Genomic DNA, 15,078 nt, shown 5'->3' with positions numbered 1-15,078 from the left:
CGGAGTGACGCCAGGAGAAGTTGGTTGGAAGAACCGACAGCCACAGAGACTGACACTAGGATCCAACCTCAAGTTGAGCTTGAGGGGGAGTGTTGAGCAGCAAGCTCAACTGGAGCCAGATCGGCTGAATAAGCTTGAGCTGGCAAGCGAGACTGATCAGTAAGCCGTGAGCAACCGAGCCGGCAAGCAACAGAGCCAGTTAGCCGGATCCAATCGGTAACCGGAAGCCTAGTATTAGTTTAGACTACTAGGCAATTATAGTCTCGTAGTAAGTGTCAGAAGCTCGTGTGAGCATTGAAGTACGCGGTACTTCTGTTAGTCCCCTGAGGACTCATATAAATAGTGCTACTGAGCACAGTTGTATAAAAATAGAGTGATTATATCGTTTTGAATATAGGTTTTACGTTCTGCTCTTTCTGTCTCTCCCGTGTACTCCTTGTATTCCCTACTTTCTCTGTTTTCTAACGCTTCCGCAAGTAATCGTTCACAATAACTAGCATTTCCCAGCTATCCAGATGTGTTGAGAATCGAACTCAACTTCCCATAGATAGGTTTCACACTAGCTCATGGACATACCATGCTAGTTTTGTAAATAGTAGAAAGGGCACTTGCCCTAGCTTAGTTGGTATTTAAACCAACTTGTTGTAACTTAGTTGTTGTTGGAAGTAATATACAGTTTTCTTGTTAAGAGCTCTCTCTCTCTCTCTCTCTCTCTCTCTCTCTCTCTCTTTATTTGTTGTACACACACACACACACTCAATTATCTTCCGTTGCATTACACCACCAGCTCCATCACTTTACATGGTATCAAAGCGTGTGGTTGCTTAATCGAATACATTCGACTGTGTTGTGGTACATGCCAACGATCAACAAAACCGGCTTATTAATAGAGAAGAAATCACCATGAATACTCAAATGGGAAGCGGTCTTCCTACGGAGAAGCTCGACGGGACATATTTCGCATCTTGGGAGTACAAGATGCATCAATACCTTGTCGGACAAGGATACTGGAGCTATATTGAAGGAGCTCACAAAATGCAACCCAACCCGACACACGCCGACTACCCAGCGTGGGAGCAGGTTGCAAGCCGTGTGTTGTACTGTCTCGCATCATGCGTCCATGATCATATGTTAGGCTATATTCGAGAGGCAAAAATGCCGAAACAGGCATGGGAAAACCTCAAGAAGATTTTCGCAACCAATATGGCCGCACGAAAGCTCCAACTTCGACAGGAGCGAAACAATCTACAACATAGGGACATGTCGATCACAAGTTATACCTTGAGGATCAAGGAACTATGTGACGCCCTCGGATCGATCAACGTCATCATTGATTATGACAAGATGGTACAAATATGCCTCAGAGGAACTATGTGACGCCCTCGGATCGATCAACGTCATCATTGATGATGACGAGATGGTGCAAATATGCCTCAGTGGCTTAGCACCTCGGCTTGGCTCGATTAGATCGTCCATCCTAGCAAGGGAGAATCCTCCTTCATTCTTCGATCTCCAATCCATATTGTTGGTCGAAGAAAATCACGCCCGACAAAGGAGCAACGCACCAGATGGTCATATGCTCTACTCTCAGTCGGATGATAGAAGAAATTTTGGCCGTGGAAACAGAGGTCGATTCGAACAAGGCCATAACGGTCGACAGACCCAAGAGCGTAACTCCCACCAATGGCAAACAAATAGAAGCAGTCCCAGAGAGTTCGGCGGAAGAGGAAGTCATCACACCAGATCAAGCAACCGTAGAAACCCAATCGAGTGTGGGTACTACGGAAAACCCGGCCACTACGAAGAGGAGTGTCAGAAGAAGAAACGTGAGACATGCCGACAGCTAACAAATTACGCCACGAACTTCAACTACGGCTATCATAGTGGAATGTTCATAATGAAGCACAAAGTGCATTCAATGTCCGCACTAACGTCAACTAGCACCTCCACTCCGAATAGCGTACGGTTTGTTGATTCGGGAGCATCCAATCACATGACGTCACATGAAGATTGGTTTCGGGAACTACGGAAGCCCGAACATCCTGGATATGTCGAAACAGGAGATGACACGACTCATCCAATACAGCATATCGGGAACGTCCTATTCGGAAACAACGGAAAACAAACCTACCTCAAGAACGTGTTGCATGTCCCCACTATTACGAAAAACCTAGTCTCGGTTGGCCAGATTGTCGAACAAGTAATGCAAGTATGATTCAATAATGATGGGTGCTTCATCGAAATGGGCGATCAAGTCGTAGTTCACGGTCGTCGAGAAGGCCGTATGTTCATCCTCGAATCGAACGAGGTAAAGTCGGCCATGTTCACAAAGGGCCTGAAAGTCGAAACCGACTTAAAACTGTGGCACAAGAGAATCGGCCACATTAATCTCTAGAAGCTTCAGAACATGCAATCAAAAGGAGTCGTAATCAGACTCCTGAACTTTACGGCAAAGGAGATTACGGGCGTTTGCGAGGCATGTCAATTCGGAAAGCAACGTCGTCACCCATTCCCGAAAGAATGGAATGTGAGCAAAGGAATCCTGGATGTTGTACATTCAGATGTGTGGGGACCAGCCCAGACGGCAAAATTCGGAGGTTGTCGATACTATGTCACGTTCATCGATGACTTCTCTAGAAATACCTGGATCTACCTAATGAAATAGAAGAGCGAAGTGTTTGGACACTTCTAGAGGTTTAAAGCCGAAATCGAAAAAGCTATGGGTCGACACGTACACTGCCTTCGATCAAACGGAGGCAAAGAATTCTTTTCGGATGAGTTTACGGCATATCTCCGAAAGGAAGGAATCCGACGAGAATTCTCATACCGTCATACACCTCAGCAGAACGGCATAGTTGAGCGTAAGAACCGACATATAGTAGAAGTCGCACAGGCTATGATGAACGAGAAGAACCTGCCGAAATCATATTGGGCAGAAGTGGTAAACACAGTCGTATACCTCATGAACAGGTGCACAACCTCGGGAGTACATGACATAACTCCCCATGAGAAGTTCTTTGAGAAGAAACCAAACTTGTCACATGTCTGCATTTTCGGCTCAATCGCCTACGTACATATTCCCAACGATACGCGACAAAAGCTTGATCCGAAGTCGGAGAAGTGTATCCTTGTGGGATATTTGCTCGAATAGAAGGGGTACAAATGCAACAACCCATCTACCCAAAAAGTTTGAACAAGTCGAGACGTAGACTTCGACGAGTACGCATCCTGGTACGCACCAAAGAATACTTCGACTCCAACTCCGCTCGACGCGGATGACGCCGAAATAGAAATAGAAGTTGAGGATTGACTCACATAGATGTTCGAAGAAAACCCAATTACAACACAACTGAGTGGGCCGTTAGAGCCGCCGAGCGATCAAAGCACATCTCGGCCAAGTCCAAAGCTCGACAAAGGCAAGGTGAAAATGCAGGAATACGAAGATCATTTCGATCTTGATAGTGAGTTCGAAGGCCTTGACTTCCATATAGACTGTGTGAAGGACGCTCTAGAATCCGCAAACGAAAAGTCACGCCACTCCACGCATGAAAAGAACCCTGTAAACCTCTACGGATACAATGAGTACATGGCATATCATTATGCGTTTATGATGAAAGTAGTGTCAGTACGGGAGCCGGAAACGCTTTCTGAAACCGTAAAGGATCCGCGATGGGTCAACGTGATGAATGAGGAAATGGAAGCGCTATGCAACAACGAGACATGGGATCTCGTTCCTCACCCCCCGAACAAGAAAGCGATCGGTTGCAGATGGATTTACAAAGTGAAACACAATGCCGACGGCTCCGTAAATCTCTTCAAAGCATGGCTCATTGCAAAAGGCTACGCACAAATGCACGGCGTAGACTACAAAGAAACCTTTGCCCCGGTGGTAAAGATGACGATTGTACGGACCGTAATTGCTCTCGCTGCAGCGAAAGGGTGGCACCTCCATCAAATGGACGTGAAAAATGCTTTCCTCCAAGGAGAGTTAGAAGAAGAGGTGTACATGATACAACCACCCAGATTCGAATCGCATAAATATACGCTCGCCATATGCCAACTCAAGAAGCCACTCTACGGCCTCAAACAAGCATTGCGCACTTGGCACTTGAAGATCACGCAGTATCTTCACCAAGTCGGATTTCGAATGTCAAAATCTGATACTTCTCTGTACATCCGAAACGAGTCAGAAGCCTGATCATCATCATCTTATATGTGGATGATTTGGTCATTGGAGGAAAGGATCTCGTCGAGATTAACAATGTCAAATCACTTCTTTCCGGCAGATTCGAAATGAAAGACCTACACGAGCTCCATTACTTCCTAGGTATTGAAGTAATTCGGACACCAGTCAGAATAATGATCTCTCAACGGCACTACATTATCAACTTATTCTACAAGTTTGGAATGACCGAGTGCAAGCCTGTGTCTACCCCTCTTGATCGTAATCTCAAGATTGATGCCAATTCCGGAACCGCTGAGAGCGAGCCAACTCAGTATCGACAACTGATCAGTAGTTTGATCTATCTGACCATTACGCGACCTGACCTCAGTTATTCGGTCGGCATACTCAGCCAGTTTATGCAAAATCCACGAAATCTTCATCTAGACTGCGCTAAGAGGATACTTCGGTATGTCAATACGACAATGGACTACGGCATTATGTAGAAGACGAATGCGATCATTCGACTAAAAGGGTACACAGACGCGGACTGGGCAAGATATAAAGCGGACAGACGATCCACATCCGGATTCGTCTCCTCTCTTGGTAGCGGAGCGATCTCCTGGAGTAGTAAGAAGCAGCTGACAATCGTACTATCGAGCATGGAATCCGAATACAGGGGCGCAGCAGTCGCCGCATGTGAAGCTGTCTGCCTCAAACGCGTACTAAAGGATCTGGGCGTACCCATCAAGGATCCAATTCGTCTCTACTGCGACAACATGAGCAGTATCTACCTGGTGCGGAACCCCGTCTTCCACGCGCGGACTAAGCATATCGAAGTGCACTACCACTTCATCCACGAGCACGTACAAGCCGGAGAAATTGATCTACAACATATTAGTACACACCTCCAGGCTGCTAATATCTTTACGAAGGCCTTAGGCATCGACAAGCTCGAGCAATTTGCATCGGACCTTGGTCTCACGACATCCACATTGCCGAGCTTGAGGGGGAGTACACAATATACGTAGCACGGATAGACTATGCAACACGCATCAAATACGTTACGCGGAGCGTAAAGCGATAAAGCCGGAATCCGATTCATTAAATCGAAGTATTCCGAAGACTGAAACAACTTTTCAGCAAATGGAAGTTGTGTTCGAAGGGGTGTGTTGAGAATCGAACTCAAATTCCCATAGATAGGTTTCGCACTAGCTCATGGACATACCATGTTAGTTTTGTAAATAGTAGAAAGGGCGCTTGCCCTAGCTTAGTTGGTATTTAAACCAACTTGTTGTAACTTAGTTGTTGTTGGAAGTAATATACAGTTTTCTTGTTAAGAGCTCTCTCTCTCTCTCTCTCTTTGTCTCTCTCTCTCTCTATTTGATGTACACACACACACACTCAATTATCTTCCGTTGCATTACACCACCAACTCCATTACTTTACAAGAAGGGATCCTAGCAACAATAGTGCTAATACCTCGTCGGCAAGGGTACTTCTAGAGAGGTGGTATGATTCATTAGTCCTTGGAAGGCATTAATGTGCTCCACCATGTTGGAGCCGTCTTGATACCGGAGTCTCACGATTTTTCCGAAAATTGAGACTTTGTTCACAACGTTCTTGTTTTCGAACATCGCGCCAATCTTCTTCCACAGGACATCCACTTCTGTTTCTTCGCCAAAGTTGTTGTACAGACTCATGTCTATAAAACACCTTATGTATGCGGTCAGCCACCTTCAAATGCAACATTTCCCAAGTTGTTGCATCGATCTTGTATGGCCTTTTATCTCCGAACTGCACCGGCAGCCAAAGGTCTTTACACACAAGCTGTCAGGAACTCTATTAAGGCAGAGAAGGAATTAGTACTAAAAGAAGGATTAGTACTATTGTCGGGGAATAGTACTACGACAGAGAAGGATTAGTACTATGAGAGGTGTTGAACTTTGAGAGAAGGAATGAGTGAGTGAGAGAGAGAGAGAGAGAGAGAGAGAGAGAGAGAGAGAGAGAGAATGATGATGCGAAAGATATATGTATTATATGAAGGAAGATATACAACAGTGGTTAGAAGGCTTAAGACTGGCGTTGAACCGATTTGGTTCGAACTAATGCCTTGCGCCTCCTTTTATAGTGTCTTCAGGAATACTCCTGAAGTTTCTAGAATGTTCCAGAGAAATCTGGAATATACATCAATTTCCTAATAAAACCTAAATGAAAATAATATCCTTCAAATTACAATTCATAACCTAATGGTAAAGTCTCGACCCGTGTAACAAAAGGTTATGGGTTCGAGTCTAGTTATGACACTATCCCCCCTTTAAAACGACGAGTTCCACGAGTCGTTTTGGATTGAGGACCTGGTTTCTCGGGATATCGTCGATGGAAGTCTTCTAGAAGAGCACGAGCATTGGTCACATTCTCGATCGGTTCCCAAGTACGCTCGCTGGGACTATATCCTAGCCAATCGACTAGATAGTAGAGCTTGTTGCGAACAATCTTGGAATCGAGGATGGCAGCGACCTCATACTCAGGTCCATCTTCGAGCTCGATAGGAGGTGGTGGTTGTATAGTACGTCCTGGGATAGTGCTCTCGTGATAGGGTTCGAGGAGAGAACTATGAAACACCGGATGTATCCGAAGTTGCGGAGGTAGCTCGAGACGAAAAGCGACATCATTAATCTTCCCGATAATACGGAAAGGACCTAATCGCCGATAATCCAACTTCTCACATGGGCGAGTAGTCTTGATGTGTCGTCGTAGCAGCCACACCCGATCTCCAATGTTAAAACTGGATGGAAGTCGATGACGATCTGCGTAGTCCTTGTGTGATTGTTGAGCTTGCTGGAGTTGAGTAGATAAATCCGCTTGTATCTTGCGTAACCGCTCCAAACGATCCTCCGCGCAAGGATTTGTGGACACTTCTGGGGTTTCAAGGACACACCACCGGGGATGATATCCTGTATAAGCGTAGAATGGCGTGACTTTAGTCGATGCGTGGATAGCGTTATTATAGGCAAATTCGGCGAACTGAAGAATATCTGCCCAGTCATTCTGATGATAGTTGAGAAAACACCGCAGATACTGCTCCAGTGTTTGATTTGTTCGTTCGGCTTGACCGTCGGTTTGTGGGTGGTAGCCGGAGGAGAGGTTACAAGTGACCTTCAGCATTTTAAAAAGGTGCTTCCAGAATTTTGACACAAACTGGGGTCCACGATCGCTGATGATATTATCAGGGAGTCCATGATGCCGACATACTTCCCGCATGACAATTTCGGCGGTGTCTTCACTAGATATTTCTTTAGTACATGGTAAGAAATGAGCCATCTTCGTATATCGATCCACCACTGTGAGAATCGCACTGAATCCCTTAGAGACTGGAAGATCTGTAATGAAGTCAAGAGCAATGGATTGCCATGGCTTGCTTGGAATTGGTAATGGTTCTAATAAACCATATGGATGATGTCTTGGCATTTTCGCTCTGCAGCATGTATCGCAAGTCCGAACAAAATCTTCGACAAATTGTCGCATACGGGGCCACCAGAATGATCGTTGTACTAAATCTAATGTTTTAGTACTACCAAAATGTCCTGCTGTATATGTGTCATGGCAGTTTTGTACTACTCGAAGGCGGCCAGAACCATTAGGAACATACAAAAGTTCTTTAAAGAAGAGTAATCCATCACAGTATTTGAATTGCCGATAATCCGTACCTGGTGATTGTGATTGTGAACATGACGCTCGAGAGGGGTCAATTTGTGCTAGTATAGCTTGGGCGAAAGCGTCAGTCTTCAAGTCCTCACGTATAGTATTGGTAATGTCGGAATCCACGGGCATGTCAAAGACCTGTGCTGCTTGCAGTCGTGCTGGACCCAAGATTACTTGCTTCTGGTTATCGAAAGCTGGCTCACCGGGACGTGGTGTTAGATACGAACGCCGTGATAATGCATCTGCCTTCCCTTGGTGCTTCCCCGGACGATATATAATTTTGAAGTCGAAGCGTGTGAGGAAGTGGGCCCACCGAGCTTGACGTCGATTCAGTACACGAGCATCTTGAAAGTAGGCAAGGTTCTTGTGGTCACTGAATACAGTGACCTGATGAGGAGATCCCTCCAGGAAATGCCTCCATTGCATAAAAGAATCAACTATTGCTAATAGCTCTTTATCATGAATTTCGTAGTTGATTTCGGCGGCGTCAAACTTACGGGAGTGGAAAGCCACAGGATGTAGCTTCTCGTCGTTACCTTGTTGTGACAGAATGCTCCCCAATGCGAAATCCGATGCGTCAGCTTCGATAATGAATGGTTTTTCCGGATCCACATGACCTAAAATTGGAGCTGATGTAAACGCCTTCTTAAGACTCTCGAAAGCCATGTCCGTCTCTTTAGACCAAATGAATGATTGTCCCTTCCTGGTGAGCTGTGTGAGAGGCAGCACAATTTTTGAGTAATTTTGTATGAACTTCCGGTAAAAATTTGCAAAGCCTAGGAAGCATTGCACATCCCGCACCGAACGCGGAGTGTGCCATTCTATCACCGTTTTGACCTTGGCTTGGTCCATAGATATGCCTTCTGAGGAGATGACATAGCCGAGAAACTCCACTTGGTTGCACCCGAAACTACATTTCTCTAACTTTGCATACAGACCATGTTCTCGAAGTCGTTTTAGTACTAATAGTACATGAGAATCATGTTCTTCTTGGGTCTTTGAATAAACCAGTAGATCATCCAAATAGATGATCAAAAAATCATCCAAGAGATCTCGAAATATATCATTCGCCATGTGCTGGAAGACTGCCGGCGCATTAGTGAGTCCGAACGGCATGACCGTATACTCGAAGTGCCCATATCTGGTGCGAAACGCGGTCTTCCATTCATCTCCTGGTCGGATCCGTACGAGGTTATAGGCTCCTCGTAAGTCGATCTTCGTGAAGAACCTGGCACCGTTGATCCGTTCTAAAAGACTTGAGATAAGGGGAAGAGCATACCTATTTCTTACTGTGACCTTATTCAAGCCACGGTAATCTACAACGAGTCGAAGCGAGCCATCTTTTTTCTTGATGAAGAAAATGGGTGCGCCGGCTGGAGATTTCGAATGCCGAATGAAACCGTTCTCCAAATTCTCCTCTATATAGGCTCGAAGGACTTCTAGCTCGGTTGGTGACAAATTGTAGATCGGCCCCCATGGCGGCTCTTTTCCCGGTTGTAAGTCGATGGCGCAATCGTACGGCCGATGATGAGGAAGTGTGTTGGCTTGTACTTTATCGAACACATCAGCATACTGATGATACTTCTCGGGAAGTTGAACGGTGGACTCCTCTTTGGTGGTGCTGGAGGGTTGTACTGATATTGCGAAGAGAAACATTTCCTCCTTGCGCCCTTCCTCACGCAACTGACGTAGCGAAATGGTTGCAACCTTCTGGGTAGATCCTTGGGTTTGTCGCAACCGGATTTCCCTTGTCCTCCAATCTATGTCTGGGTTATGTAACTCGAACCATGGTAATCCTAAAACTATGGGATGTTCTGGAATACTAATAATATTAAATGATACTACACATGTTAAGTTATCTAGGACAATATTAACGGGTTCCGACTCTTCTATGATATTACCAGAAGCAATGGGACGACCATCAATGACTACTACTGAGGCTGGACATGGGAGCTTTCTGAGAGATATCTGATGAGCTCGGGCAAAATTCCTATCCATGAAGCAAGAATTAGCTCCGGAATCTAGAAGGGCTAAGGTATGTACTGGAGGGGTACTTTTAGTACTAACTGCTACTTGGGCTACGAACACATCACTAACTTGCTTAGAGGGAATGGAACCACTAATGGGCTGCACAGATCTAGGGCTGTCCAACCAAACGGCTCCTATTTTGGCTGGACTTAGTCGTTTAACTCTTCTTCTAATTGGCTAAGGATATCAAATTTGTTTGCGAGATTCGGACTATTAGTACTATTGGGATTATCATGACTATGAGGACTATCAGAGATTCCTACTGAAATAGACTCGGGTTTAGTATAGTCAGAACTAACAACGACTTGGTTTACCTGCCTTCTTGGTCTATGGGGACAGTTTATCGCGATATGCCCTGGTCCACCGCAATAAAGGCATAATCGGTTTGTTCGGCGTCGTTGCTTTTCCTCCTCCGATAGCGGCCCACGACGACGTGTAGTGTCAATTTCCATTGGAGTTGGAGTACTTACTGGAGGCGCATTATGTGACTCCCTTTGAAAAGGTTTCGCTACCACTGAGGCATAGGTAGGCTCGGATCTTGCCCTCGGCATCTGAAATTGTCGTTCCGAACGTCGCTCGAAGAGGCGGTTGTCACATCTGACCGCTCGACTGATTGCTTCTGTTAATGATTTTGGCTCTTCAGGGAAAGTCAAGAGTAAATCCTTGACATCGTTGCGTAGACCATAGCGGAACTGCTCCATCAATGCTTGATCATCCCAGGGGATATCGGCGGCGAGTAGGCGGAAATCTGCAGCATATGCGGAGGCTGGACGGTCACCTTGGCGTAATCGCCGGATTTTATTGATTGCAGTCCTTATGCTGTCAGTATCTCCAAAACATGCTTTAAACTCACTTATGAATTCTTCAAAATTATTTAGTACTGGAGATTCCTTTTCTAGTAGCGGAGCGAACCATGCTAATGCTGAGCCATTTAACAACGTGCCTACTAAACCCACTCGTGATGCATCGGTGGGATATCGGGACGGATGCATTTGAATAACTAACCGTACCTGGTTAAGAAACCCTCTAAACTGCGATCGCGTTCCATCGAACTTCGTGGGAAGGCCAATCTTGGGTTCTTTATGAATCCCTTGTGCTCCATGCCCTTGTTGTTGCATTGCTACGATGGTTGCTTCGAGTTGTTGCACGCGTAACGCAAGTTCCCCATGCTGTTGTTGCGTTTGCTGCTTTTCTAAGGAAATTTGCTGAAGATCCCCCAACAAGCGTTGATTTTCTTGTTCCAAAGCATGAAACTTCTCTTTCAAGCATTGAAATTCCGAGAAAACGGATTGATACTCTTCAGCGCTAACGGTGGCCATGGGATGAAGGAAAAGGGGAATAAGAGACTAATAGGAAAGGAGGGAGACAGAAGGAAGAGGGAGAGAAAAGACCAGACAGGCACCGACAAATCGGTTCAAACTGTCAGGAACTCTATTAAGGCAGAGAAGGAATTAGTACTAAAAGAAGGATTAGTACTATTGTCGGGGAATAGTACTACGACAGAGAAGGATTAGTACTATGAGAGGTGTTGAACTTTGAGAGAAGGAATGAGTGAGTGAGAGAGAGAGAGAGAGAGAGAGAGAGAGAGAGAGAATGATGATGCGAAAGATATATGTATTATATGAAGGAAGATATACAACAGTGGTTAGAAGGCTTAAGACTGGCGTTGAACCGATTTGGTTCGAACTAATGCCTTGCGCCTCCTTTTATAGTGTCTTCAGGAATACTCCTGAAGTTTCTAGAATGTTCCAGAGAAATCTGGAATATACATCAATTTCCTAATAAAACCTAAATGAAAATAATATCCTTCAAATTACAATTCATAACCTAATGGTAAAGTCTCGACCCGTGTAACAAAAGGTTATGGGTTCGAGTCTAGTTATGACACAAGCATGTCTCTCATCTTCGACTTCCACACTGAGTAGTTGGAGTCGGTTAGCTTGAAAATGCTGCCAAACGAATCTTCCATCGCTCTGATATCACTTGTTAGGATCATAATCGGCTTCACTCCTCTTATTTACTTGTTCGGGTGCAAAGAAAACGAGCAAGGTAATGGATTGACAAGAAAGAACAAAAAACTTAAGAAACTCAGAAACGAGACATAGATATTTACGTGGAAAATCTGAAAGGAAAAAAACCACGGGAGTCCTCAAACTCCGAACTAGATCACTATAATGAGGAGTACAATGAGAAGCTTGAAGGCAAAAACCTTAAGCTCTCCTTCGTCAAATTGATGGTCGTAGAGTTACTAGCTAACTCTCACTTTCTCACTCACTCGTAGTTACAACTACCTTCTGTGTAACTACGCAACAATGATTCACCTACACTACTCACTTTTAACTACTTGCTCTAAGTGTATATATACCCATATATATATATATATATATATATATATATATACACACACACACACATAGCAGACTATTTACAAAGATAGCCTCAATTGGCACATCTAGACTATTTACAAATATAGTCTCCCGAATTGGTTATTAAATTGATTCTCGATTTCGGCCTCGGCCGAATTACCCATGTGTCTTCGATTCGGTTCGTTCTCTTCTCCCATCCGAAGGGACCTGTTTTCCCAACACTTTTTTGTCCCCTTGCCTTTTCTCACGTTTTTTATACCTTTCCTCTCTCCTCCCTCTTCAAACTCTTCCACCTTTCATTTTCCTCATTCTATACCACATTCCCACCTTTGGCACGGCCACATCACGACATCGTACGCCACCAAGACAACATTCATCATTCATGATGCCTCCATCTACCACCCCGCGCACTTCACATAATGTCCAACAAATTATATCATGTCGCACATGTGTAGACAAGCACCGAGCCTCTATTTGCATGTGGCAATCGAGGAATGAAAAGATGGTCTGTAAAGATTTTTGTTGCTAAGTTCGGTTTCGTCATTGCAAACTTTGAGATTTTTTTTTATTTTTTTTTTTATTAAGTATTAAGTTTTGAATTTTACATTACATATTATACTCGAATGAAACAAAATTGTGATTTCATTTTCAATATTAACTTATAACTCAGATTCCAAGCCCCATCCCAAGATTTTGTGAGCCACTACGCTCTTATTATCCCCCCACACATAGAAACTTTTTTTTTTATCCTCCCCCTCCCCTTTTTGATGTGTCATTGAAGTCATTAGTTAGAACCTAGCTTATGCCTATCGATTTGGTTGACCTCTGCTATCATAGAATGTTCACATGGTTCATATGTGGAAGAGCTCCATTGTATCTTGCATGTCATGAAGAAGGAAGGTTTGAAGGAAGTCGACAATCAAAAGAAGAAGAAGCAATGTCATTGGCATGAATATGCAATGGGAAGCTTTCTCCCAAGTGAGAAGCTAGATAGAAACAATCCTACTTCGTGGAAGTATAAAATGGCTTGGTCCATTGTTAGACAAGAATATTTGGACTACCTTGGTAAATATGGAAAGAATATACATGATTAAGTGCACAACAAGCATGCAAGTTGGAAGCAAGAGGCCAACCATATGATGTATGTCTAGCATCATGTATGCAAGATCACATGCTTAGCATCATATAAGATGTCGAAAGAGGCAAGGACCAAGATGTTTGCCACCGACATGCACGGCTCAACATAAAGCTACATATATCAATGGCTACACTCTTAATTTACTTGCAAACCAAGCATATTTTGTGTGTTTAGCAAGAGTCCACATTAACTTAGCTAATATAATAATATTGTGCTTAGAAAACAATAGGATCATAGGTTAGAGGCATTGTAACATCAACCAAATGTTGGTCAAATACATGACCAAGCTTTAGTATGTATGTTATTGCCTAAAATAAGCATTACAAAATTCGTTAACATTTCAAACAAAAGAGTGTCTATCATGATATTGTTTGCTTGAAGGAATATAATTTGATTTTATAGTAACAACATTGATTGCAACCCAACTATTTTATGGTTGTCTCAAATTTTATATTTCATTGCTTATCAATGTATATTTGATTATTTGGTCGTGTAAGGTGTTTTTGATCATATGTTTGTTGGAGCAAACAATAATTGGTCTAAATAACTACCTTTCCACACAAGCCAATGGTTCAATGCCACTGAGAAACTCTAATTATGTTATCGAAGTCGTCATTCTAATGTTGTGAACCTCGCCTCAAACCTTCTCCTTTGCTAAAATGGTCATGTCATAACATCATTGATATGTTGTGTTACGTATATATAGCTCGAAACAAATAGACCCACACACGATTTTCACTTGAAATTCCCGTACCCTCATCAAGATTATGTGAATAAACTATGTGAACCTAACCAGCAATACACGTATGTTGAGTATGAGTTATGTCAGCATAAAATAGAAACGGACTTGTAAAATAGATATGATATTCTAAAATCTCTCCTACTTCATGATAATTAATATACTATATTTCAAGCAACGTTGGATTTGGTAATATGATGCCATCGATTATCAAAGTTCCACTCAAGGGGAAAAAAAGGTTTTGCGATTGAATTCTTAGATAGTTTTAATATATTTCTATCTAGAAACTCTTGGTGTTTTACATGAACTTTAACAAATTTCTTATCCTATCTAGTTTAGTTCTACTTTTTTGATCGTATTTTCTTCGGTTCCTTTTTTACAAGCTTGTCACCATCACATTAAAAGTTTTTTGTCTATGAGAAATCCTATCCTTCAGCCAATTATGGTACATTGTCATTCGCCAATATATTTTACATGTATGTTGTCGCCCTTTGTTAAATGCTCAACCATATTCCTCTATCTCGAACACGCAAAAAGAAGTAGTAGTAGTAGAAGTGGGGCATAACCACGCTCCTCGTGCTTATCTATTCATGCTTTACTGGATTTCTCTAAAGTCTTGTCATCGTGTGTAAAAGAAAAATTCCAAATAGTTCATCTTGTGTAGTAGACTTTGGAATAATCCTTGTATTACACACGTTCCTTGTTCAATCAATTGACCAATAAACAATAAAATTATAAAAAAATATGAGCTTTCGTGGAGGTCGCCTTTTTTGTAATGGACAACATTTTAATCCTTGTTTTCTGGGAGACATTGAAAGAATGGTTGTCTTGGCCTATTTTTCGAGAACTGCCACGATTCCATCATTTCCTTTGATTTTGCCCCTCTGTGAAGTTTGGTCTAAGATTTTTCTTCCCACCTTGTCAAGTTGAGGCGGAGTAA

This window comes from Azolla caroliniana, unplaced genomic scaffold (genome assembly GCF_043228905.1).
Source record: "Azolla caroliniana isolate FFs.n. ecotype wild unplaced genomic scaffold, voAzoCaro1.0.p SCAF_8, whole genome shotgun sequence".
Taxonomy (NCBI): Eukaryota; Viridiplantae; Streptophyta; class Polypodiopsida; order Salviniales; family Salviniaceae; genus Azolla; species Azolla caroliniana.
The sequence above is the reverse complement of the archived record's forward strand: the minus strand, read 5'-3'. Positions refer to the sequence as shown.